General features: G+C 57.8%; 1 protein-coding gene across 2 annotated transcripts in view; it reads right to left on the reverse strand.

Moving 5' to 3' along the window:
* CD82 (CD82 molecule) overlaps positions 1 to 8,028 on the reverse strand; it is a 47,284-nt gene extending 39,256 nt beyond the window's left edge. For both annotated transcript variants that reach the window (XM_070071327.2, XM_070071329.2), the window contains exon 1: positions 7,921 to 8,028. The gene's annotated coding sequence lies outside the window, so the exon portion shown is untranslated. The remainder of the gene's footprint in view (positions 1 to 7,920) is intronic.
* Positions 8,029 to 23,203: the final 15,175 nt, after the last annotated feature.

Genomic DNA, 23,203 nt, shown 5'->3' on the forward strand with positions numbered 1-23,203 from the left:
GCTGGACTGTCTGACTGGGGACGAAGACCAGAGAGGCCTAAGGCCCCTCCTGACTCCTGGAGCTCCAGGCAGCTCTGGAAAGCTCCAGAGCTCTGGATCAAGGCTCTCTGCCACTTCCCCCAAAAGGAATGGCAGGCAGCTTTTTGGGGAAAAAAATATTTATTTTTATTGGAAAGTCAGAGTAAGAGGGAGAAGGAGAGGGAGAGAAGCATCCACTGGTTCGCTCTCGAAATGCCCACAACAGCCAGGGCTGGGCCCGGCCAAAGCCAGGAGCCAGGAACTCCATCTGGGTGTCCTGTGTGGGTGGCAGGGATCCAAGGACTGGCGCCCTCACCTGGTGAGGGCTCCCAGGGTGCACACTAGCAGAAAGCTGGAACTGGAAGCAGAGCCGGGACTCAAACCCAGGCACCCTGACGTGGGGTGCGGGCGTCCCCCCCGGTGGTGGCTTTCCCGCTGTTCCCCCAGCAGCCTTTGCAACTCAGCATCACTCTATCATCCCCGGGCTTCCACTAAGGGGCGCACTCCCCCCTGGGCTGGCCGCTCAGCCTCCTACCAACATTATCTCATTTAGATGTCTCGGTAGCCAAGGCACTGAGATGTGGAGAGAGTTGCCTGCAGGTGAGCCAATTCTGCAAGGGCCGGCCGGCCCATCCCGAGGTCCACACGGACGCCTGAGACGCGGGACGAAGCCCACGCCGCGGGCACACCCCCTGCTGCTTCCCTGTCTGCTATCTGCACCAAGTGTGAGACCCAGGTGCCACCCTGCGTAAGGGGTCTGCAGAACACTCACAGAAATGCTCAGTATGACAGAAGGTAGGCAGGGGTTTGCCACAAAGCGAATTTAAGGCCACTTTTTCCATACACGTTTTGAGGTGGCCTTGTGCTGACTCCTGGCTAAGGAGGAGCCTGTTGCTGGACCCTGCCAGGAGACGGCGTGGGGCAGAGAGGAGGCTGCCGGAGGGGCTCTGGCAGAGACTAAGGGTCCTCCCCGGCCCACTGACTCCACTGCTGTACTTTCTGAGAGGCCGGGGCCAAGGAGGCGGGCTTGCTGCATGACCACAGGTGACCCGAAGAGGCCCCAGGCCTGGACACCCACTCACTTGCTCAAGACCTCAGACCAGGGGCCAGCACTGTCCTGTAGCAGGTGGGGCCGCCGCCTGCAGTGCCAGCATCCCATATGGGCACTGGTTCAAGTCCCGGCTGCTCCCTTTCTGATCCAGCTCTCTGCTATGGCCTGGGAAAGCAGCAGAGGATGGCCCAAGTCCTTGGGCCCCTGCACCCATGCAGGAGACCCAGAAGAAGTTCCTGGCTCCTGGCTCCTGGCTTTAGATTGGTCCAGTTCCGGTCACTGTGGCCATCTGGGGAGTGAACCAGCAGATGAAAGACCTCTCTCTCGCTCTCTGCTTCTGCCTCTCTGTAACTCTGCCTTTCAAATAAATAAATAAATAAATCTTTAAAAAAAAAAAAAAAAGACCTCAAACCAGCTCCTCCCCTCCACTAGCCTGCATTTCCTGTGTACACCACACGCCACCCAGGGCCCGGCAGCAGCACTCTGAGATGCTACCTCCCAGGACAGAGTGGGAGACGATTTTCCATCTGCGGTAGCGGCATTACTAATTGTGGTTGTTATCAGCTGTGACAAATGAGTGTTTATCGAGAGCTTGCTGCATAGCAGGCAGCACTCAGAGCCCTGTGTAGGTCACTTACGAGTGGGAACATATATTCCTCTCTCCATTTGTTTCCGCACTGAGGGACCTCTACTGGGGAAACACCTCCCGCCTTGTTCCTCCCCCTTGGGCACTTCCCGCCCCCAACTCCAGAGTAAGCTTATCGGATTGGTTCCTCTGGGAGCCACTCGGGCAAGAAGCCTGGCTCCTGTCCAGTGCTGCCTGGACAGCACTGGTAACCCTGCTGGTCCCAGGGCAGGCAGCAGGACCCCTGGGTTCTAGGTTTAAAAGCGCATTCTCCTAATGGTGCTTGCATTCGGAGCTCCATCTTCCACCTGGGTTTAGCTCACGGAACCTCCCAGCAGCCTGGGAGCTGAGTTCAGTTATCCCTGCTTTTCACATGAGGCTATTAATGCCAGTTGGTTCCAAGTGCTGCTTGAAGCCTTCCGAAGCCACCCAGCCCTCGGGGGCGTCCACGGAGAGAAGTCGGATTTCCCCCCATCTGTACCCAACTCTGGTCTCCCAGGTGGCAAGGCCATGGCCAAGACACTCTCTCAGAATCTTTTGAGATCTGACAAATGGCAATGCACTTCAAATCAACATCTCACAGCTCCTTTGAAAAACAGGATCCATTAACAATAAAAACTTGAACAGGAGCCCAAGTTGATACAATACATTGTTTAAATATATGTAGTAAGGTTTTTTTTTTTTACAGTTTTATTTTGTGAGTGTATTCTTTTTGGGGGTATAAAATTATAAGGGCTCCGTGAAGAAGTATCACAAAAGAGGGAAAAGTAAAAAGATTAAAAAGTTTTGTAATTGAATCTATATTATTATATTTTTTTTAAACTTTTTATTTATTTGATGGGCAGAGAAAGAAGGACAGACAGACAGAGCTCCCATCCACTGGTCACTCCCTACATGTTCCCCCAGTGGCTGGGGCCGGCCCAAGGCCACGGCCAGGGGCTAAGACCTCCATCTAGCTCTCCCATAGCAGGGGCGGAGTCCAAGTCCGTGAGACAGCGTGGCTACCTCCCAGGGTCTGCAGGAGCCGCAGTCGGGAGCTGCAGCTGGGGATAGAACCTTCTTCTTCACCGCTGGGTCGAACGCCAGCCCCTATAACTGCACATTGTGATCTGGGTGTGCACGTGAAGGCTTTGCAACACGGCGTCCCGGGGGAACGGCTCTGCCATTCTGTGTCCGCAACACCCCCATGGCGGTGGCTGGAGGCTGCCCCCTCACAGTCCTCCTCCCCAGGAGCACGGGCCGGGCACCCAGAAGTCCCTTCCCTGGACAAACCCCCGCACCACGCCCCCCTCCCCGGGCGGCACAGGTGCCTCACCTACCGAGTGCAGCAATCACAGGGCAACCATGATAGCTTCGTAGTCCAGGAGGGGTTTTTCCCCAAAGTCATGTAAGCAGCGAGCTGAGATCAGGACCCAGGTCCCTCCCTTGGTCCCCCGATGCGAGCCGTTCACCAGCCCCACACTGAAATCCCGCTTCCCGGTAATAACACCACCCAAGCCAGCAGGTCCACGTGTAGCCCTCACTAACTGCACCCAGACAGTAGCTCATGTATCATTGGCAAACAACCCTAGGAGGTCAGTCCAGCCGCCCCTGGCCCTCAGTGTCCGAGGGGGGTTCATTCCAGGACTCTCTGTGGATGCGAAACTCCACAGCTGCTCAAAAGCCCTACATAAACGGGCAGTGTCTGGCTGCAGTGACTCCACAACGCCAGGGCTTGAACGTGGCCTCCTAACCGCCAGGCTCCATCGCTCTGCCTGCTTTTCCACATTGGCCCCCGAGGCCCACCTGACCAGCTCCCGTGCTGGGTCACCCCTCCACACGGCTGTAGGAGTCGGGCTGGGAACCCAAGACAGGACACAGGCCTGCCTGCCCAGCAGTCTGCCCGGATGGCATGTGAGACGGGCACCCTGCTGTTCTCGGTTCCCCCGGCCCTCCCACGGATAACTGCTGACTCCGACTCAGGGGTCACCCAAGGCCAGAGGCCCCTCATTGGACTCAGGCTGGCAGAAGCGGGGCTGTTCCCCTCCCAGGAGGGGACAGCCCAGGCATCACAGGGAAGCAGAAGCCCCTACTGAAGCAACCCCAGGCTAGACCACCCGTCGCCACCACGCTACACCTGGCTTCCAGGTGTGGAGAAGCCTGAGGGGCAAGACGGGGACCCCCAGACCTCGCTTCCGGGCACCAGCACTGCTAAGGAGTCGCCAGCTATCAGGCGCTGAGCTGAGCCCTGTCCCCCTCCCCACCCCCGCGCACACAGGAGAGTCACTCATCCAGCCATGGTTTCTCAAGCACCTGCCCTGCGCCAGGCCCTGTGCCAGGAACCCAGCCAACAGAAACCCAGGAGCTTCGCTTTGTAGATGGCAAAACAAGACACCAAACGGGAAGACGCCCGGTGTAGACAAGCACAGAGGAGACAGTGGCAAGGGAAGGCAGGCGGCCTGGGAAAGTCTGCCACTGTGTTCATGCCGACTGCCCCTCGGGAAGCTGACAGCCACCCTGGGGAGCCCCTGGCACCCTCGGGAAGAGCGGGGGTGGGGCACCACTCAGCTGGGGACAACCAGCGTCCTGGGGCACGGACGCACACATGTTAGAGAGGCACAGCTGGCGCACACAACACGCAGGTGTCCAGGGGTGTCCATCTGGGCACACACCTGTCTCAGGCGCTCCAGGGGATGTCCTGAGACACCTATCTCAGGCTAGAAGGGACGGGCCAGGCACGGAACATGACAACAGCTCTAGCGTCCCGAGCATTCACTGTGCACCAGGTACAGAAGTGCCAGGTGTTCCACATGCACTGTGTCATCCCTGTGATGCCCTGTGAGAAAGCTGCCATTGCTGTCCCCAACTTACAGATTCAGAAACCGAGGCTTGGGTGAGAGAGACGGCGGGAGCCTGGCAGGGTCGAGATCCCCCACCACGCTCTCCCATCTCGCTAATCAGTGGATAGACAGAAGAGGGGTCAGGGCGTGGGGGATCGAGGTAAGAAGAGGAGGTGGGACCTGGTGCCTTTGGGCTGGGGGCTGTCCAGTTTCACGCTGTGGTGAGACTATGGGGTGTCTGTGGGTGTACAGGGAAGTGTTCACACATGCGCTCTACTTTGTAAAGGGCACACCCAAGGTCTCAGCACCTCCCGAGAGCCAAGCAAGGAATGGGCCATGAGTAGGCAGGGGAGTGAGCCCAGAGAGGAGAAGACACTTTTCTAAGGTCACACAGCATGCGAACAGCAGAGCTGGAACTGACCCGGCCTCGTTCCTCCCCTCAGCTTCTTCTCCATGTCAGCACGGAGTGAATCAGGCCTGGCAGAAAGCCGCCACCCAGGGGGAACCCCACGGGTGAGTCAGGGGCAAGCCAGCCCCCAGGGGACACCAACCGGGCCTGTCACCGAGGCCTGAGTCTGGTGACCTCCATGTGGCGGGAACTCAGCACTCTCTGTCCCTCTCAGTCCCATCCCAGCCCTCTCTGTCCATGTTTACCACTGGGCTTCCCCTCCTGGCCCTCAGCTAAGGCTCAGAGCAGGGGAAGCAGGTGGGCAGGGCAGTTCCTGCTGAGATGAAACAGGGCCCCCCCGCCCCTGGCCCGTCCTGTCCCACAGAGGGGCCCCAGCCAAGCCGGCCAAGGCGGCCTGGCCCTTCCCGCCTCTCACGGAGCCAACTTCTGGCTGTTTGATGCTCCTGATTAAATCATAACCACCCCCTGAGCTTCCCGTGGGGCGGAGGAAGTGGGTCTAACGGTTTGGAGCAGAGGCCAAGGCCAAAGCCAAACCGAGGCGTGGGGGAGGAGGGGTAGCCAGCTGGCACCAGATGGGCTTGGGTGTGCCCAGCCTGTGTGCAGGAAAGGGGTGCCTGGCCCTCAGGGACTTGGGCTGGGGTCCCCAGAGGGAGCTTCCAGGCAGTCTGAGGCCTCCAGAGACAGAGGGGCTTCCCCTGCAGGGCAGAAACTCCAGAGGAGCCCCAGGAGACCCAAATCCCCCTGCTTGCCCCGTGGTCAGACATTCCCCAAAGCCTTTATCCCTTGGCCGCTGGGTCCAGCACCCCGGCACACCTGGCACAGACGGCTTTTCCTAGAACATCACTTGATGACAGCACCCCCAGCTCAGAACCCTCAGGGCCTCCCACTTCGTACAGATCATACCCAAAGTTCTCACCGCAGCAGCCCAGAGCCTGCATGAGTGGATGCCGCCTCCCATTCCCACGCGGCATCCCCAGACTCCAGGGAATTCCCTGGGCAAGCCAGCCTCCCTGCCTGGTGTGTGAGGACTGCCTGGGCACCTCCCCTGTCCGAGACACCACCTCTGTCCCGGCTGCCGAAACTCTCCAGTCCTGAAGGCGCTGAAGGTGCCCTCATCCGGGCCAGTGCACGCGGGCGAGCCCTGTGTCCTGGCCACACTCGCCGCTTAGGAGGGGGTCGGGCACGTTGCTGTGGATGCACACTGGCACCACCAGAGCCGCCACCTTGCGCATGTGCACGCTCCCCGAAGCCACTTCTGTGCCTGGACACAGAGCGTCTGTGGCCCTACATCAGCAGGCGAGAGTTCTTTCCCAGCCCCGCCCCCTCACCTCCTGCCCTGGTTTCTCAAGAATCTCACTTCTTCTGAACACCTGCCCTAGCCCTACACACACGCACGCCCGCACGCACGCACACACACACACACACAGTCTCCTCCTCCTAGCCTAGCCCTCAAGCAGACTCTGCCCCCACAGAACTCCGCGGCTGCTTCCACAATGCATGGCTCATCTCCCTGGAAGATGCAGGAGCCAACACGCAGCGCCCTCAATGTCCTCCAGTGCCCGGTCCTGCTCGGACAGCAGGTGCCCTCACGGCCCCATGTGGGGGCCTCCACCCCAAGCCCAGGGTGCAGTGGGCTAGCTGGATTCCAACCACCAGGTCAATATAGACACGCAAAAATCCCAGCTGGCCCCTGGCCGGGAGAGGCCCTCCCCAGCAGGAACGCGGAGGGGCTGGGAGCCCTTGCTGTTGGCAGCTTGGAGGAAGGCAGAGCCAGGCCTGGCTCACTCACCTCTGCACACTCCATCCAGCATACAGTAGGTGCTTAGTAAACTTGTTGCTGACTGTTGAGGCTGTGGCCTCAACAACATCAGAGAAAACTCAGCGGTTCTTTTGGCCTGGAGACACACTCCCCGACCTCCCTACAGAATCACGTTGGTGGCACATGGCAGTGTCTGGCTCTCACAGGTCAGGAGGAGCCTCTAGCCCTCAAAAAGGGGGGGGGGGTGCTCTCCCTCTGCAGCCTGAAGCCAGTCAATGCAGCTCACTCACAGCAGAGGAACTGCCCCGGAGTGAGGCCTCACTAGGTGCCTGGTGCCTTGCCAAGCACTGTATGGCCTTGCTCTCTTCAGTTCTCACTCCTGCTGTCGGGTTCTGTCACTGTCCCCATTTCACAGATGAAGAATCTGGAGCTTGGAGAGGGAACTGGCATCCTAAGTCAGCTTGGTCCCAAACCCAAGCCCCCGACCACCGATCTAGGCTGCCCAGCTCCGTGGCCCAGTGCAAGGCCCCCGCCACCCCTATAGACTGAATCTTCCAGCCCAAGAAACTAACCCAGGGCATGTCGCAAGAGCCCTGGGGCTCTGGGCTTGACTCTGGCCCAAGATCTGGTGGAGTTTTCGCTTTTCTCCCCTGCTCACCTAGATAAGACCTGTTCCTTCCACTCCTCCCGGCTTGTTCACTGGGTTTCTGGCTGGAGGCTGGGGGAGCCTGGCTAGTTGAACTCTCGGTTAAGGGAGACTAGGGGAGAGCCGAAACGCTCCTGCTTTGGGCTGTGCCTCCCCAGGGCTCGCGCGTTCGAACCCTATCCGGCGAATCCGTTTGACCTTTAAAAGCACTGGCTCGGCTGAGTCCCATTTCGCAAGGAGAAGCTGCACCGGGGCAGCGCGAGCGCGCACCTGCGGCTGACCTGCAGCGCGCCCTCACCTGCCAGCTCCTGTCTCTCCAGGCTCCGGTGAGCAAGTGCGACCGGAGCGCGGAGCTCACCTGCTCCAACTTCCTCCTGCTGGAACCGGAGAGGTGCGGCGCCGGGGCCACGCAGCCGGAGCCCCCAGAGGTTCTCAGCACGCCGAGGCAAAGCTCCCTCTCACCCCCCACCCCCAGCTGCCCCGACCTGTCACTTGTTCCCGGAGAGCTGCCCGAGCCGGCTGGGGAAGTGCGGCCAAAACCAAACTTGGCTGCCGCTGCTCGTCCCGCCGGTCTCCCGCGGCCCCTTGCTCACCTGCTGGCTCTGTTTTCTCCTGCCCCGCTGCAAGCCCGGAGAACCCGCTCGCGCCCCAGTCAGCCGCCGACTGCGCAGCGCTGGGCTCGGCGACTCTGCGGTCCCCCCTCTCCCGGCAGCGGTCGGGGAACTCAACGGCCTCGCCAGGCCCCGCCCCCAGAGGCCCCGCCCCGGACACGCCCCCTCGGCGGCCTCCCTACGCGAGCCCGCCAGCCCCGCCCCCCCGGCCGGGCCCGGCTCCGCCTACCGTGGACTCTACCCGGGCCAGTCCCGCCCCGGGGCCCCGCTGGCGGGGAGGCCATGCCCCCTTCCCGCTCGGCCTCAGCCTCCTCGTCGACGCCGTCCAGGTCGCGCTGCGGCCGAGGCCCGCCCCCGGGCCCGCCTCCTCGGCCCAGTGCCCAGCACCCCTGCCGGCCCGTCCCCGAGCTCTGCCCACTCGGAGCCCCCCACCCCACGGCCCGCCCCTCCCCGGCCCCGCTCGTCCTCCCCGACCCCTCCCACCTGCCAGTCTAGCCGGCTGCGCCCGCCCGCCTCTGACCCTCGCGGGTGGGAACCGCCCCGCACACTCTCCTGGCCCGGATCTCGGCGCCTTCCCAGCCCTGTTCGGGCCCCGCGGCCCCAGCTCGGGACGGGCGGGCCTAGGCCCCCACGTTGGCATGCTAGGGCGGTGCATCCGGGTGCAACCGGGAAGCGGCGTGGGAGCGGTTCGTGTTCCAAGTCGAGGCCTCTATCAGGAGGCGGCCAGGCGCTCTCTGAGAATACTGACAGCTGCCACTGATTGACCTCTTGCCAGGGGCCGGGCCCCGTGCCAAGCGCTGGGAATGCCCACAACCTATGGGGTGCTCCTGTTGCACCCACTTTGCTGATGGGCAAGCTGAGGCTTAGAGAGGGGAAGCGCCCAGCTCTGAGTCTCTCACTGGAGGCGGTGGTGAGCGGCTTTCAGCCCCAGGCCCTGAACCACAAGTCTGACTCTGCCCCAGCCTGCCCAGACGCGTCCCTGGGGACGTAGCCCAGGGTGGCCGGCTGCTGGGGAGCCGACTGCTGCTGGGGGTGGCGGGGGAGGGGGCGCCTTGGGCCCGAGCACCTCAGTGCTGGCTTTCTGCCTTGAGACGTGGTTGGAATTAAGGTGGGCTGCATGAGGGCTCCAGTGAGCTATGGTGCCCCCCGCCCATCCACCTGCCTCCCCGCATCCCACCGTCCGCGCTGCCCCACTCCAAGGAGCCAGCCTCAGGCAGGTTCCCCAGCTAATGACCAGGCCGTCCACCTAGGCCGCTGACACAGCGTTCTCATGCCCATTATCTCACTGGCATCTCACAACAACGCCATTGTGCCGAGGTTTGCCTGGGTGGAGCAGGGAGCGGAGCTGGACCCCAGCCCAGCGCATGTTCTCAGAGCCTGGTGCTGGGACCGGCATCCGCGCGGCCTGGGAACTCCTTAGGAATGTGTTTTCGGGGGCGGGGGGGGCTGTCCCCTCTTCCCCAACCTGTGGAATAAAAACTCAGGAACAATTTGTTCCAACAAGGTCTCTGGGAGATTCAGAATCAGAGCACATGGTGGAGAAGTGGGGTGGTCCGAGACTCCCCGAGACCTGGGCGGCTCCTGGGAGCTTTGTGACCTGGGGATTTTAGGCAGGGCCCTTGACTCCCCTGGGATTCTGAGTCCCTAACATGGGAAAAGCAGCAGCAGTGGTCCTGCAGGCGGCTGTGGAAGGTGACATGTGGTGGCATTCACGGAGGCTTTGGCCCGCTGCGTGGACGCTAGCCCTGTCCACAGGTGCTCTCCCTTCAGTAAAGTCTTTTGTCTAGAATTTCCACACCAGGCCAGGGAAAAGCTGGAAGCCCAGCACGAAGGGACGTTGTCTGTCCTGCAAGATCCTAGGTGATTTGGGATGCCCCTGACCCAGGAACCACACTTTTGAGAACCACTGTGCGGTCTGTCTCGGGCTAATTCCAACTCCCATCCCTACCCAAGACACACACCAAAAGCATAAAATACCTCTCTCCATGCCTCTGCTCCTGTCTCCTGCCCTCCAGCTGCAGGTGCAGGTGTTTGCCCCATTTCCCCCACCCCCACTCTGACCCCCCAACCCCCGACCCCAGACAAACACTGCCTCCCATCAGTCCCACCTGCTACCCACTCCTGTCTCTGCCACTCCAGGGTGGAGAGGAAGGCAGCTCTGTCGTGGAAGACAGCCCGCAGGCAGCTCCCAGCGTCTCTGCCTTTGCGGGCACCATCCTCTGCAGCCTGCTGCAGCAGCTCCTGGCCTGGGGCACCGGGCCTTTGGTGCAGGCCCCGCTCTAACTTAGGACACCCAAGCTGTGCAGTTGTATCAAACACTTCTCTTTCCTGCTACCTGGCCAATATGCTTTATAATGACTAAGACCGAGTTCGAATACAGAATGCTGGGACTCTGTGGGGTTCCCTGTGGGACTATGGCAGTAGGGCTGGAACAGTCCCTGCTCCCAGCACTCTCCGTGTACCCTCCCTGCTTCTCTTCCTATCCCTATCTCTGTCCCGTGTCACAAGTGGCCTGGGGCTCAAGCATGTGAACCTCTCAGGTCATACGTGTTCAGACTCTGCACACACAGCCTGCTTACAGTCACTGCTTGGTCCCCCTCCCCCAAGGCATGCACCTGCCACGGACAGGATGCACCCTCTGGGCGAGGAATCTGGGCAGGACCCTTGTCGCAGCCTTGAAACTGGGCTTGGGCCAGTTAGGCAGAGATTTCCAGGTTTCTGGATCCCTGAAACCTGACTGAGGTGGGGTGTTGGGTTCTTGGTGGACACAGGTACCACTGCCATCCAGGTCCATGGAGGGCGCTGCCATCAGTCTCATTTCCCTGCTCTGCTCCAGCTGGAGCTAGGCTTTGCCAGGACCTGGCCGGGGACATTTTGCCAGGCAGAGCAGAGACAGTGCCTAAGGCTTGAGAGATGAGTCTTTTGTGAAATTAATTCCAGAGGTGAAGTGAGGATGGAGAAGCCACAAGACGCTCTCAGAAGCCTTAGGAGAAGACAGCAAACAGGGCAGCCTGCAGGTAGAGTGATGGTGGTGTGGGTGGATCTAGGAGGAGGATGGCCATGGGATTCCCCGCCCCACCAGGGCAGCGGAGCAGGAGACCTGAAGGTCTTTATTGGCAAGAACGCGGGTGTCGGATTCTTGTTGGTGCCTGGACCTAGGGCAAGGTGCATAATTCTGGGGTGTGTGTGTGTGTGTGCGGGGCTCCTTAACACCTCCCCCAAATCATGTAGCCCCTAAGCCGGCTGTGGGGGTGGGCTCCACAGCGAGGCTTATCCCGCCTCAATCAGGTTTCAGAAGATCCTTTCTGAAGATGGCACGCGTGCACACACACACACACACACACACACAATGAGTGAGCTGGTGCCAGACGTTGGCTGTGAGCTCTGTTCTCCATGAGGCCTCTCCACCGGTTGCCTGGGCCTCCCTGCCATGCTGCCGGGTTTGCGGGGCCATCGGGGACCAAGGTAGAGGTACGGAGCACTTCATGACCTGGGCTTCACAGTCAACACATATCACTTCCTTGGCAGCCTGGTAGGGGAGGCGGTCTCAGCCGTCACCAAAGGAGCTGACATGGGCTCCAATCTTGTTGCAGGGCTGGGAAAGCTCTGAGTGAGCCTGGCGGACAGGAGCCACCCTGGCAGGGGTCTCTGCACAGTACAGGCTGCCCCCGGGGGTCCTCAGGATGGCGGGGGAGTAATGTCCGAATCGAATCCACTTAAAGCAAAAGGCATATCATATTCCTCTCACAGGCATTTCTGCTCAGATGGATAAGAAGTTCAGCAACAGTTTTTTTTTTTTTAAATTTTTGACAGGCAGAGTGGACAGTGAGAGAGAGAGAGAGAGAGAGAGAAAGGTCTTCCTTTTGCCATTGGTTCACCCTCCAATGGCCGCCGCGGCCAGCGCGCTGAAGCCGGCGCACCGTGCTGATCCGATGGCAGGAGCTAGGTACTTATCCTGGTCTCCCCTGGGGTGCAGGGCCCAAGTACTTGGGCCATCCTCCACTGCACTCCCTGGCCACAGCAGAGAGCTGGCCTGGAAGAGGGGCAACCGGGACAGAATCCGGCGCCCCGACCTGGACTAGAACCCGGTGTGCCGGCTCCGCAAGGCGGAAGATTAGCCTAGTGAGCCACGGCGCCGGCCCCAACAGTTAGTTTTGAGTGCTTGGGTTATTGAAAACTTTAAAAAAAATATTTATTTATTTGAGAGGCAGAGTTACAGACAGAGAGAGGGAGAGACAGAGATCTTCCACCTGCTGGTTCACTCCCCAGATGGCCACAAAGCAGGGGCCCAACCACTTGGTCCATCTTCTATTGCTTTCCCAAGCACATTTGCAGGGAACTGGATCAGAAGAGGAGCAGCTGGGACTCGAACCGGTGACCAAATGGGATGCTGGCACCACAGGCAGAGGCTTAGCCCACTACACCACAGTGCTGGCCCCTGAAAACCTTTTTAAGACAGTTTTCAGAATAAGGGTGGGCGTTCGGCATAGCAGTTAGGTTGCTGCTTGGGACACCTACAGACTACACTCATGAGGACCCAGATGTGATTCTGAACAGGTGCACTGTGGGAGGCGGGCAGCAGGTGATGGTCTAAGGACCTGGGTCCCAGCCACCCAGGTCAGAGACCCAGAGCGAGGTCCCAGCTCCTGACTCTGGCCTGACCCAGTGCTGGCTGGTGCAGTCACCTGGGGACTGAATCAGCAGATAGAAGACTTCTCCCACCTGTCTCTGTCTCTCTGCTTCTCAAAAAAAAAAAAAAAAAAAAAAAAAAAAAAAAAAGAATGAAATATAAAGAAAACTCAAGGAGAAATGGAATTCATAGCTAAGTTTATTGGAGGTGGTAGTGGTGGACCAAGTCCTCAGAATAGACTTCGCACTGTGCTAGTTCCTTCAAGTTATAAACTTAGATGGTGCTCGCTTCATCCCCCTAGGGATGGCCCAGCCAACAAGCTACACCCTGCCATGCTGCCCATTTCTCAGACGTGCAAGTGGAGGCACCGAGAAGTTCAGAACTTGCCCAAAGTCGCTGGCTAATGCGGCAGAGAAACGAAAAAGGAGCTTTCGGAGCAAGCTCATCCTGCAGTTGTGGGAACTGGACCACAGGGAAGGGTCCAAGCTGGGCGGTCCTCGGGTCTGAGCACCCCGTGGGCCACCTCCAAGCTCACGTGGGTCACGGAGCTGAGCCCCGAAGGGTCCCTCTTCCTGCTGGAGTGGCACAAAGACGGCGGCAGCACGCAGCCCCCAGCCTGTCCCCTCTCACCAGGCCAGGCAATGGTTAATGGTAGTTTCTCAAGCAGGCTCATTCCTTAGCAAGGTAATTCTCGCATTTGAATGGGCTCAGTGGGGCCCCTGACCTGTTATTTTCTTCTCTATAGGACTTAATGGGAGCTGCACTCTAAGCTCCTTAGAGCTGGGTGCGGCCCCAGCAGGGCCCAGATTCCCAAGACCAATCTCAACCGAGAGCAGCTGGACCCCTGCCCAGACCCGATCTGCCCCCTGCTTTCTCTCCCAGGGGGCACCTGCATGGCAGTGCCAACAGGGGTAGGGGGTTGGCACTGGTCTCAAGTTGCGGCTAGGGATGCTGGAGTCTCTTACCGGAGTCGTGAGTTCAAGGTCAGGCTCTGCTTTCCCACTCAGCTGCCTGCTAGTGTGCACCTCAGGAAGCAACAGGTGATGGCTTAAGTCATTCCTTCCCTGCCAGCCCTGCTGAATCCGACTCCTGGCTTGGGCATGGCCCAGCCCTACCTGTGTTAAGGGCATTTGGGGAGTGAGCCAGCAAATGGAAGATCTCTTCTCTCTTTGTCTCCCACTCTGTCTCCCCCCCACCCCACCCTCCACCTCTCTGCCTTACAAATCAAAGTTAAACAAACAAACAAACAAACAAAAAGCAAATAAACAACAATGAAAAGAGGCACGATAGCAGCCATGATTCCGGAGCAAGCCCAGCTGTCTCGCGGTGCCTGGTTGCACCGTATGTAACTAATTTGATGACTGCTACTTGTGCAGCTCTTCATAAATTAGCAGCTTCTTTATTTCCACAGTAGCATGTGGGTATCTGAAACCCGACACCCTCTTACACCTGTTCTGTCCCACATCCCACACTGTGGAAGAGGCGGGACACCCCAAACGGTCGGTCCTGAGCCTGCACCCCGCATGTATGTAAGTTAATTTATTTATAATTGATAGTCATGTTCTGTTTTACTAGTTATCTTGCACATTACGAACAATAAACAAAAACTAGCTTTGAAAAGATGAAGATTAAAAGGATTGTCACAAATATTCAAGGGGCTGGCATTGTGGCGCTGCACGGGGGGCCGCCGCCTGAGACACTGGCATCCCATATGGGCTCTGGTTCAAGTCCTGGATTCTCCACTTCCAATCCAGCTCCCTGCTAATGCACCTGAGCCAGCAGTGGCGGACGGCGTGAGTGCTTGAGCCCCTGGCACCCATGTGGGAGACCTGGATGGAGTTCCAGGCTCTCGGCCTCAGCCTGACCCAGCCCTGGCTGCTGTGGCCATTTGCAGAGTGAACCAGCAAATGGAAGAACTTTTTCTCTCTCTCGCTATCTGTCATTCTGCCTTTCAAATAAATAAGTAAATAAATATTTTTTCTTTTTTAATTATTATTATTTTTTGACAGGCAGAGTGGACAGTGAGAGAGAGAGACAGAGAGAAAGGTCTTCCTTTGCCATTGGTTCACCCTCCAATGGCCGCCGCGCTGCAGCCGGCGCACCGCGCTGATCCGATGGCAGGAGCCAGGAGCCAGGTGCTTTTCCTGGTCTCCCATGGGGTGCAGGGCCCAAGCACCTGGGCCATCCTCCACTGCACTCCCTGGCCACAGCAGAGAGCTGGCCTGGAAGAGGGGCAACCGGGACAGAATCCGGCGCCCCGACCGGGACTAGAACCCGGTGTGCCGGCGCCGCTAGGCGGAGGATTAGCCTAGTGAGCCGCGGCGCCGGCCAATAAATAAATATTTTAAAAAAACATTTAGTATCGGGATGGACACTGTGGCACAGTGGGTTAGAATGTCCACATTCCATATTGGAGTGCTGGTTTGAGTCCTGTCTACTCCGCTTCTGATCCAGTTTCCTGCTGGTGCCTCTGGGAAGAAGCAGATGTTTGTTCAAGTACTTAAAATCCTGCTACCCACATGGGAGACCTGGATGGAGTTCCTGGCTCCTGGCTTTTTTTTTTAAGGTCAGTTTTTGATTTCTTTTTTAGATTTATTTATTCATTTGAAAGTCAAAGTTACAGAGGGAAAGAGAGAGAGAAAAAGAGAGAGAGAGAGAGATCTTCCATCCTCTGTTTCATTCCCTAGACAGTAGCCAACAGCCAGGGCTAGGCTGGTCTGAAGCCAGGGGCTGGGAACCAGGAGCCAAGAGCCAGGAGCCAGGAGCCAGGAGTTTCATCCGAGTCTCCCCCATGGGTGCAGGGTCCCAAGCATTTGGGCCATCTTCTGCTGCTTTTCCCAGGCCATTAGCTGGGAGCTAAATCAGAAGTGGAGCAGCCAGGACAGAAACCAGTGCTCGTACGGGATGCCGGCGTTCCAGGCAGCTCCCTGGCTCCTGGCTTTGACCTGGCCCAGCCCTGGCTGTTGCAGGCATTTGGAGAGTAATTAAGCAGACAGGAGACTTCTGTTTCTCTCTGTCACTCTGCCTTTCGAATAAATAAAAATGATTCAATAAACACTTAAGGGACCAGCATTGCCTGGATCCCACATGCAGCGAAGGACTGCCCAAGTACTCAGGAGCCTGCAACCCATGGGAGTCCCAGAGGAGTTCCAGGCTCCTGGCTTTGGCCTAGCCCAGCCCTGGCCATTGCGGCCATTTGGAGAGTAAATCAACAATAGAAGGTCTCTCTCTCTCTCTCGCTCGCTCGCTCTTGCTCTCTCTCGCTCGCTCTCGCTCTCTCTCGCTCGCTCTGGCTCTTGCTCTCCTTTCTGCTGGTAAAAGACACTGCATGAACACAGTGCTGACCCCATATGATAGCCCCCAAGTAGGAAACACTGGGTGTGAAATGCCCACAGCTTACGGTGATGAAACAAACCCAGACAGGTGAAGGGTCACATCCAAAGGTGAAAGGTCACACCCAAAGGTGAAGGGTCACGTCCATAGGTGAAGGGTCATGTCCAAAGTCACACAGCTGAAAAAAACAGAGAGGGCCTTTAGCCTAAGCCGTGCCTCCCAGAGCAGAGCCCTGCACACACACAACACTGTGGCTTTCATGGTGGGGGCATGGGAGGAGGGGAAGAAGAGACAGCCGTGCCCTGTGGCCGCTCTGGACACCAGTGGCCTGAGTGTCGATTCTGCCTGCAGCTGTTGAGCCTGGCAAACTCAGCTGCCCGCAGAAGACAGGCGCCACTCAGAAATGAGGGAAGCAGGGCTGGGTGAGCAATAGGGAGCAGTGGGGCCTGTGGCCAACTGCAGGGCTTGTACTGCGTCTGCAGGGGGCCACGGTGACTCAGGTCAGCCAGCTGGCGCTGTGTCAACACCTCCGCTCCCATTCCTCCGGTGGTGGGGGGGGGGGCTACACAGCTGAATGAATGGTGTTGTGAAAATCCCCCATTTTTCAGTGCTGGCAACTGATTCAAAACATTGCCAACTCAACTTTTTTACGGCACTCTTAATTATACAATGGCTTCTTGGCCACACGAGGTTTTTTTTTTTTTTTTTTTTTTGATTTATTTATTTGAAAGGCAGAGTTGCACAGAGAGGGAGACAGACAGACACACACACACATACACACACACACATTTTCCTTCTGCCGGTTCACGCCCCAAATAGCTACAAGAGCCGGGGCTGAGCCAGGCCAAAGCCAAGAGCCTGGAGCACCATCTGGGTCTCCCAGGTGGGTGGCAGGGGCCCAAGCACTTGGGCCATCTCTTGCTGCTTTTCCAGGCGCATTAGCAGGGAGCTGGATGGGACACAGATCAGCCAGGACTTGAACTGCTGCTCAGATGCGACACCAGTGCGGCAGGTGGTGGCTTAACCCGCTGCGCCACAATGCCTGCCCCAACGGGAGTGCTCTTTCTCACCTTGAACCTGAGTCAGGCAGAATGTCCCGCTGACTTTGTGCAGCTCTGGCCCACGGCAGGTGGGAGCATCCGGGGCAGATGGAAAATATTTAAGAAACGCTACATTGTGGCTGATGCGCCCTGTGTGGTGAGGCCAACAATGGTTAGGCCTGTACTGAACATGTACAGACTTTACATTCTTGTCATTACTTCCCAAAAAAACAGCATAAAAAACTGTTTACCTGACACATCATGCGTTAGATACCAGGAGCAATGCAGAGTTGCAGAGAAAGCTCGCATCTCTCCAAAGTGAGCATTTACTGCCCCCTGGTGTCCACAGTGCTCAATGCAGCCAGTCAAGACTGGCCAGGATGGAACTCAGACAAAAGATCTGAGAGGAAGCGTCGTCCCCGCCCCTTAGGGTCCCAGGTTAGTGCCCCTGGGCAGAAGGCCAGAGGAGCGCAGACAGGGGACTAGTTTTCCAGACCCAACCCCGCAGGCAGCTCAGACAAGGAACTTGAGACGCGGCAGGGACAGGCCGTGGCTAGCAGGTCCAGATGCCCTGGGGGCCCAGAGGACCTGATTGTTCGTCATTTAATAATGGTGACAAAAGCATAGTAAGCTTATTTCCACGACAGGATCCAGTTCACGCAGCAAAATGTATCAGAAGGCTCTTGGGAAGCCCCTGGATTGCTGAGCGAGGAGTGTGGAGTTGGTGGAACAGTCAGACTCCAGCTGTTCGCAGAAATACGACCTCAAACCACCCTGCAGCCCTCGTGTGGCGAGGCACCAGTCACCATTGTTCCCGGAAGTCAGCGCCCTGGGAATCTACCACCAGGGGGCTGCCTTGGCCACACCCGCAAAGCAGGGGACCCCTGGGGCCGAGCCTGCTTCTTCCCAGGGCTCCCCTCACAGCCTGGGAAGCCCAGCCCTCCTGGGGTGGGTGTGAACACTCGGAGGAGCCCAGGCCATGTGTCTGTGGGCTGACGTCATGGGAGGCAGGGGTCGGAGTTCAATGCCTATTTCTGGGCAAGCTGACTGGAATGGCGTGGGGCAGCTCCGGCTCTGACGGATGTCACCGCAGCCACTGCTGAGGCAGGGAGGGGCTGACCTGTGTCTCAGGTCCACACACTGGCCCACCTTCTGGAGTGGGGATGACGAGCAGGCCCATTTCACAGAGAAGGCAACTGAGGCGCAGTGGGTTGAAACCATCTGATTGAGTGCGGCCATGCGGGGGACAAACCAGGATGGCCCAGCCCCAGAACCCCAACCCCAGGCTGCGTACTGCACGTGCGGGGTGAGAAGCGTGCTCTAGTGCCTCCCCAAGGTGCCCTGCCCACAGCTCCTGCCCCATCACTGAGATGAGCCAGGAAGTCTGAAACAAGGGGTCAGCGGGGCTCCAAGAGGCGCCCCCCAGCTCTGCTCTGTCACTGGGGAGCCCCTCTCCCAGGATGCCCCAGCTTCTGCGAGGCTGCTCCAATCCCCCAAACCTCACAAAGGCGCCGATTCTTTCTCACTGCCAGCAAAGGACCACGGAAGGCAGCCAAGGACGTGCCTGTGCCATTCTGTGACCGCAGGTGGAACAGTCAGCTGTATTTGGGGCGGCTCTTCTCATGGGACAGCCCCTCGGCAAGTCACGCAGCAGAGGGCGGCGCCGCAGTCACGTGACAGCAGGCTGGACTGCCTCACCCTCCTGTGCGCACGGGAAGGGAGTCACAGCCATTGGGAGAGCTGGAGGGCTCAGCAGAGCGCCCAGCTCTGGACGCTGAGCTCCGGGGAGTAGAGCCACCCTGTGTCCCAGTGACCAAGCTGCTGAATGTATCTGTGCATGCTTTATGCCAACCCGTGTGTCTAATGCCAGTCTTCCCACAGATACGGACTGAGTGTCTGCAGTGGACTGCACCGTGTGCCAGCCCCGGAGACCCGGCAGTAAACAGCCATCAAGGCCCTCTCGGAGCCGGCCTTCCCGGGAGGGAGAGCCGATGGCTGACAGTGTGGTGGCTGGGGGAATGCATGGGGCAGACTGAGGTGGGCCAAATGGCAGGTTGCCTCTGATGGGCTGGGAAGAGGGAAGCTGCTCTGTGTAGTGGAGCAGAGAAAGCTGGCTCAGGAGATGCCTTGGGAGAGAGAGCTTGAGGCTGTCTGGAGGAAAAGCGCCCCAGGCACAGGGGCTGCCTGTGCAAAGGTCCTGAGGCTGGACTAGAGGGGGGAGGGGCAAGTTAGAGGAAAGGAGAGCTGCAGGGGCGGGGCGAGGAAGGGACCACAAGCACCTTGTAAGTTGAAGGGCATCTGTGAGTGTGTGTCCATGACTTGAAAAACAGTTTACCCAAAGGGCACCCTCTGCCTAGTGACAGAAAGCCAGCTCCAATGACTGGGCACAAACCCTGGCGGGGAGAAATTCCGCACTGCAAGAACCTATTTCACGATGCAAATATCACCTGTCAAAAATGCATTTGAGGCCGGCGCTGTGGTGCAGTGGGTAAAGCTACCACTTGCAATGCTGGCATCCCGTATAAGCATTGGTTCAACTGTTGGCTGCTCCACTTCCGATCCAGCCCCTTGCTAATGGCCTGGAAAAGACATGGAAGATAGCCCAAGTGCTTGGGCCCCTGCCACCCATGTGGGAGACCCTGATGGAGACATGTGCTCCCTAAGTGGGAAAATGCTCCAGTGAGAAGATGCCAGGCAGCAGCCTGGCTCCCACCACACCCAGCGTCTATGCAGGTGCACGGCCATGCTCAGCTGCCCCCGACGGCTGTGCCTGACCGTTCTCCACGGAAGGCAGAGAGACCGCTTGTGCAGGAGGTAGGAGGACCGGGTGAACCAGAACATGGACTCACTTGTAGGAAAGTTATACCACGAGAGAAACACACAAGTGAGGCTGGCCTTTGGCCGTACGTGAGCCTCCATCGGCCCATTTCCCGAGCCCCGCGTGGAAGTCCTGAGAGTCCCAGAGACACAGATGGCGCGGTGCATCCACAGCCACCGTCCGCCAGGGCGTGCAGTCCACACTGCGAGGGCCCAGCCAGCAAGGTGACCCTCCCAAGGACCACACTGGGGTCGCAGCAGCAGGCAGGGGGTGCTGGTGGAGGGGCACCTGCGTTTCCATGGCTTTGGGGGAAGCTGGTTGGGGTTTGGGGGCGGGTTCGATGATCACAGAGTTTTTGTGTCCCACTGAAGTCAGTCAGCGTGTTGAAACGCTGACCCCCGGGTGGCTGCAGATGGTGACGGAGCCCCTGCCCCCTAGTGGCCGAGACCCCATGAGGTCCTGCCAGGCTTCCAGCACTTTCTGTGCACTGCGTGAGCACACAGCCAGAGGGCGGCCATCCACGGATGGAGGCGAGAGCCCTTACCTCACACCCGTACTGCTGGCACCCTGGTCTTACACTTCCAGGCTGCAGAACGATGGAAAATCCATTTCTGTTGTTTAAACCTCCTGGTCTGTGCTCTTTTTTATAGCACCTTGAGCAAGCAGACACAGCTGGGAATGCATTTTCCTTTTCTTTCTTTTAAAGATTTTATTTATTTATTTGAGAGGCCGAGTTACAGAGAGAGAGAGAGAGAGAGAGAGAGAGAGAGAGAGAGAGAAAGAGAGAGAGAAGGAGGGAGAGAGAGAGAGAGAAAGAAAGAGAGAGAGAGAGATCTTTCATCTTCTGGTTCACTCCCCAAATGGCCACAATGGCCAGAGCTGGGCTGATCCAAAGCCAGGAGCCAGGAGCTTCTTCCAGGTCTCTCACGTGAGTGCAGGGGTCCAAGGACTTGGGCCATCCTCTGTTGCTTTCCCAGGCCATAATCAGATCCTCCAGCCCCTTTCCACCTCACTGAAACCTACGCGATGGGGATTAACATTCAACCATGGTACCAGAATCTCAAACAAATAGCGTTGCGTGTTAATGCCAGCCTGGGTTTGGAGGCAGAAGCCACATATGTTGTTGGCCTGGATGTCTCCCTTCCATCCTGTGGGAAACCTATCCTATTCCCTATCAGAACCCTCAATCTGTGGTTCCAGTATTGGACTCCCACTTGGCCCCCACCATCTCCGGTGCAGCCAAGAAGCTGGCTCCTTGCTGCCCCCTAGTGGAAGAAGGACCTCTGATCCACCCAGGGGTTGAAGGGGATCTGACCTGGAGTCCTCTCAGACTTGCCCAGAGAGAGGGGCGAGGAGAGGCAGGTGCATCCTCCCCCGGGCAAGGGTGGCCCAAGCAGCCCTCCACAGGTGCTGTGGGGACAGTGGGCCTAACCTCCCTACTGAGTGATTTTCTCCTGCGTGGCGGACAGTGATGAAAAGAGCAGCAGCATCGGCCTCATGAGGCTGGCCGTGGTGCGTGGGCAGCTCACGCAAGCAAGCCAGCAGATTTTGTTACTGCGATGATCAGCCGTGGTGGAAGGCAGAGTCTTGTCTTGATGGGCAGAGAGCCCTCTCTCTGGTCAGTACGGCTGAGTGGACGTGCTGTCTGTGACTTCCGGGTCACACCCCAGAAGGAGGTGGAAAAAGAAGGCTCTTCCCCTCTTTTCTCCATCGCTGTTTCCTGGAATGTGGATGCAACAGTAGGAACTGGGCAACTTTCTTGGGCCACGAGTGGAAAGTGCCCGCTGCAGATGATGGAAAGCCTTGGCAGAGAAGCCTGGGTCTCCGCCACCACCGAGTGTCCACGCCGGTCTGGCCCAAGAGAGACTTTCCCATCTTGCTGAAGCTGTGGGATTCGAGGTCTTGTGCTAACACCACACGGCACTCTGTCTTTGCAATTCTCCTTGGTTTTATTTGGTGTATGCAGATGTGGAGGGTGACTTTTCCCCCAAGCGCATCTTCACATTTCAGGGGTCCCTGAGTCTGATCCTCGTTGCCTGAACCACAAAGTCCATCGCTTAATGCCTGTTGCTGTGGATTCGTTCTGAGAGGAGGAGCGTGGTGGGGGCAAGAGGTGCGGAGTCACCACACAGACCCCGGGAGTCGGGTGAAAGCCGGCCAGAGGCAAGCAGCTGCAGACTCGTTTATTTCAGTTGGTACAGCAGCTTAAATAGCCAAGGCAGCCAATCCGATCAAGGGGCAGTCTATGCCTTAACCAATCACAGCCTGTTACCAGGCATATCTGAAGCCATCCAATCACAGCCTGTTACCAGGCAGGCTTCATTGCCAGGTAGGTTGCAAAGCCATTCCTGAGTAACTGAGGCTTGCTTGCCAGCGGCCATCTTGGCATGGCCTTCTCATTCCACCACATTTCCCCCTTTTCGTTTATTTTTGAGCAACGGGAGGCATGATTCTTGGCCATACCATTGTTGATCCCATTTCCATGTGGTCTCCGTACACAGCTGTACCTATCTTAGGTTGTCCCCCAGGGGATCTTACCTGTCATTGACTAACCAGCGCTCAAAACAGGGGACCACAGGAGTGCTTGCTCAGATGGGGGTAGGAATGAGGAACAATGGTAATCAGGAATGACGTGACCGCATGCAGGCTGTGGGCTGTTCGAGTGGCTGACCGGAGCTAGTGGGGTATAAAACAGTAACGGATGTGGCTATGGGCAGTTTCCCAGGGTAGGATGATAGGGCAGGTGCATCTGCTAACAAGGCGGGCTCTCAGTCTTGTTCAGCTAGTTCTGGTTGGCTGTCGGTTGCAGGCTTGATGTTTCTGGCTGGTACCCAAATGGGCTGTCCCGCATTCTCTGGAAAGACACAAGCATATCCTCGGCCCTTGGTTAGCAGAGGGTGTGGTCCCTTCCATTCTCCTGCCGGGGGGTCTTTCCACCTAACCACAGGGGCTGGGGGCTGGGATGGGAAGGATCCCCAGTGTTTATAAGCTGGGCTGATCCCTTGGGAATCAAAAGTAAGAAAATTGACAGTGAAAAGGACCTCAGTCAAAGCAAGCTGTGGGTCTGGGGGCATATGATTGTTTTTCTATCTTTGTAAGAGATCTTTAATCATCCTATGAGTTCTTTCAATGATTGCCTGTCCCTGTGGGTTGTATGGGATACTTGTGGCAGATTGTATGTTCCAGGACCTCAGGAAGGAATTAAATTCCTGTGATGTATATGCTGGCCTGTTATCTATCTTTGTGGTCCAGGGGACACCAAGGACCAGCATGGCTGACTTAACTGCCTTTATCACATTACTAGCCTTTTCTCTGGATTAGGCTGTTGCAAATACAGCCTTTGAATAAGTATCTACCACCACGTGGACAAACTTAAGTTTACCAAAGGAGTTAATGTGGGTGACATCCACTTGCCAGAGCTTATTAGGAGCAAGGCCTCGCGGG

Source organism: Oryctolagus cuniculus, chromosome 1 (assembly GCF_051225735.1).
Source record: "Oryctolagus cuniculus isolate XC-2025 breed Fujian yellow rabbit chromosome 1, ASM5122573v1, whole genome shotgun sequence".
NCBI lineage: Eukaryota > Metazoa > Chordata > Mammalia > Lagomorpha > Leporidae > Oryctolagus > Oryctolagus cuniculus.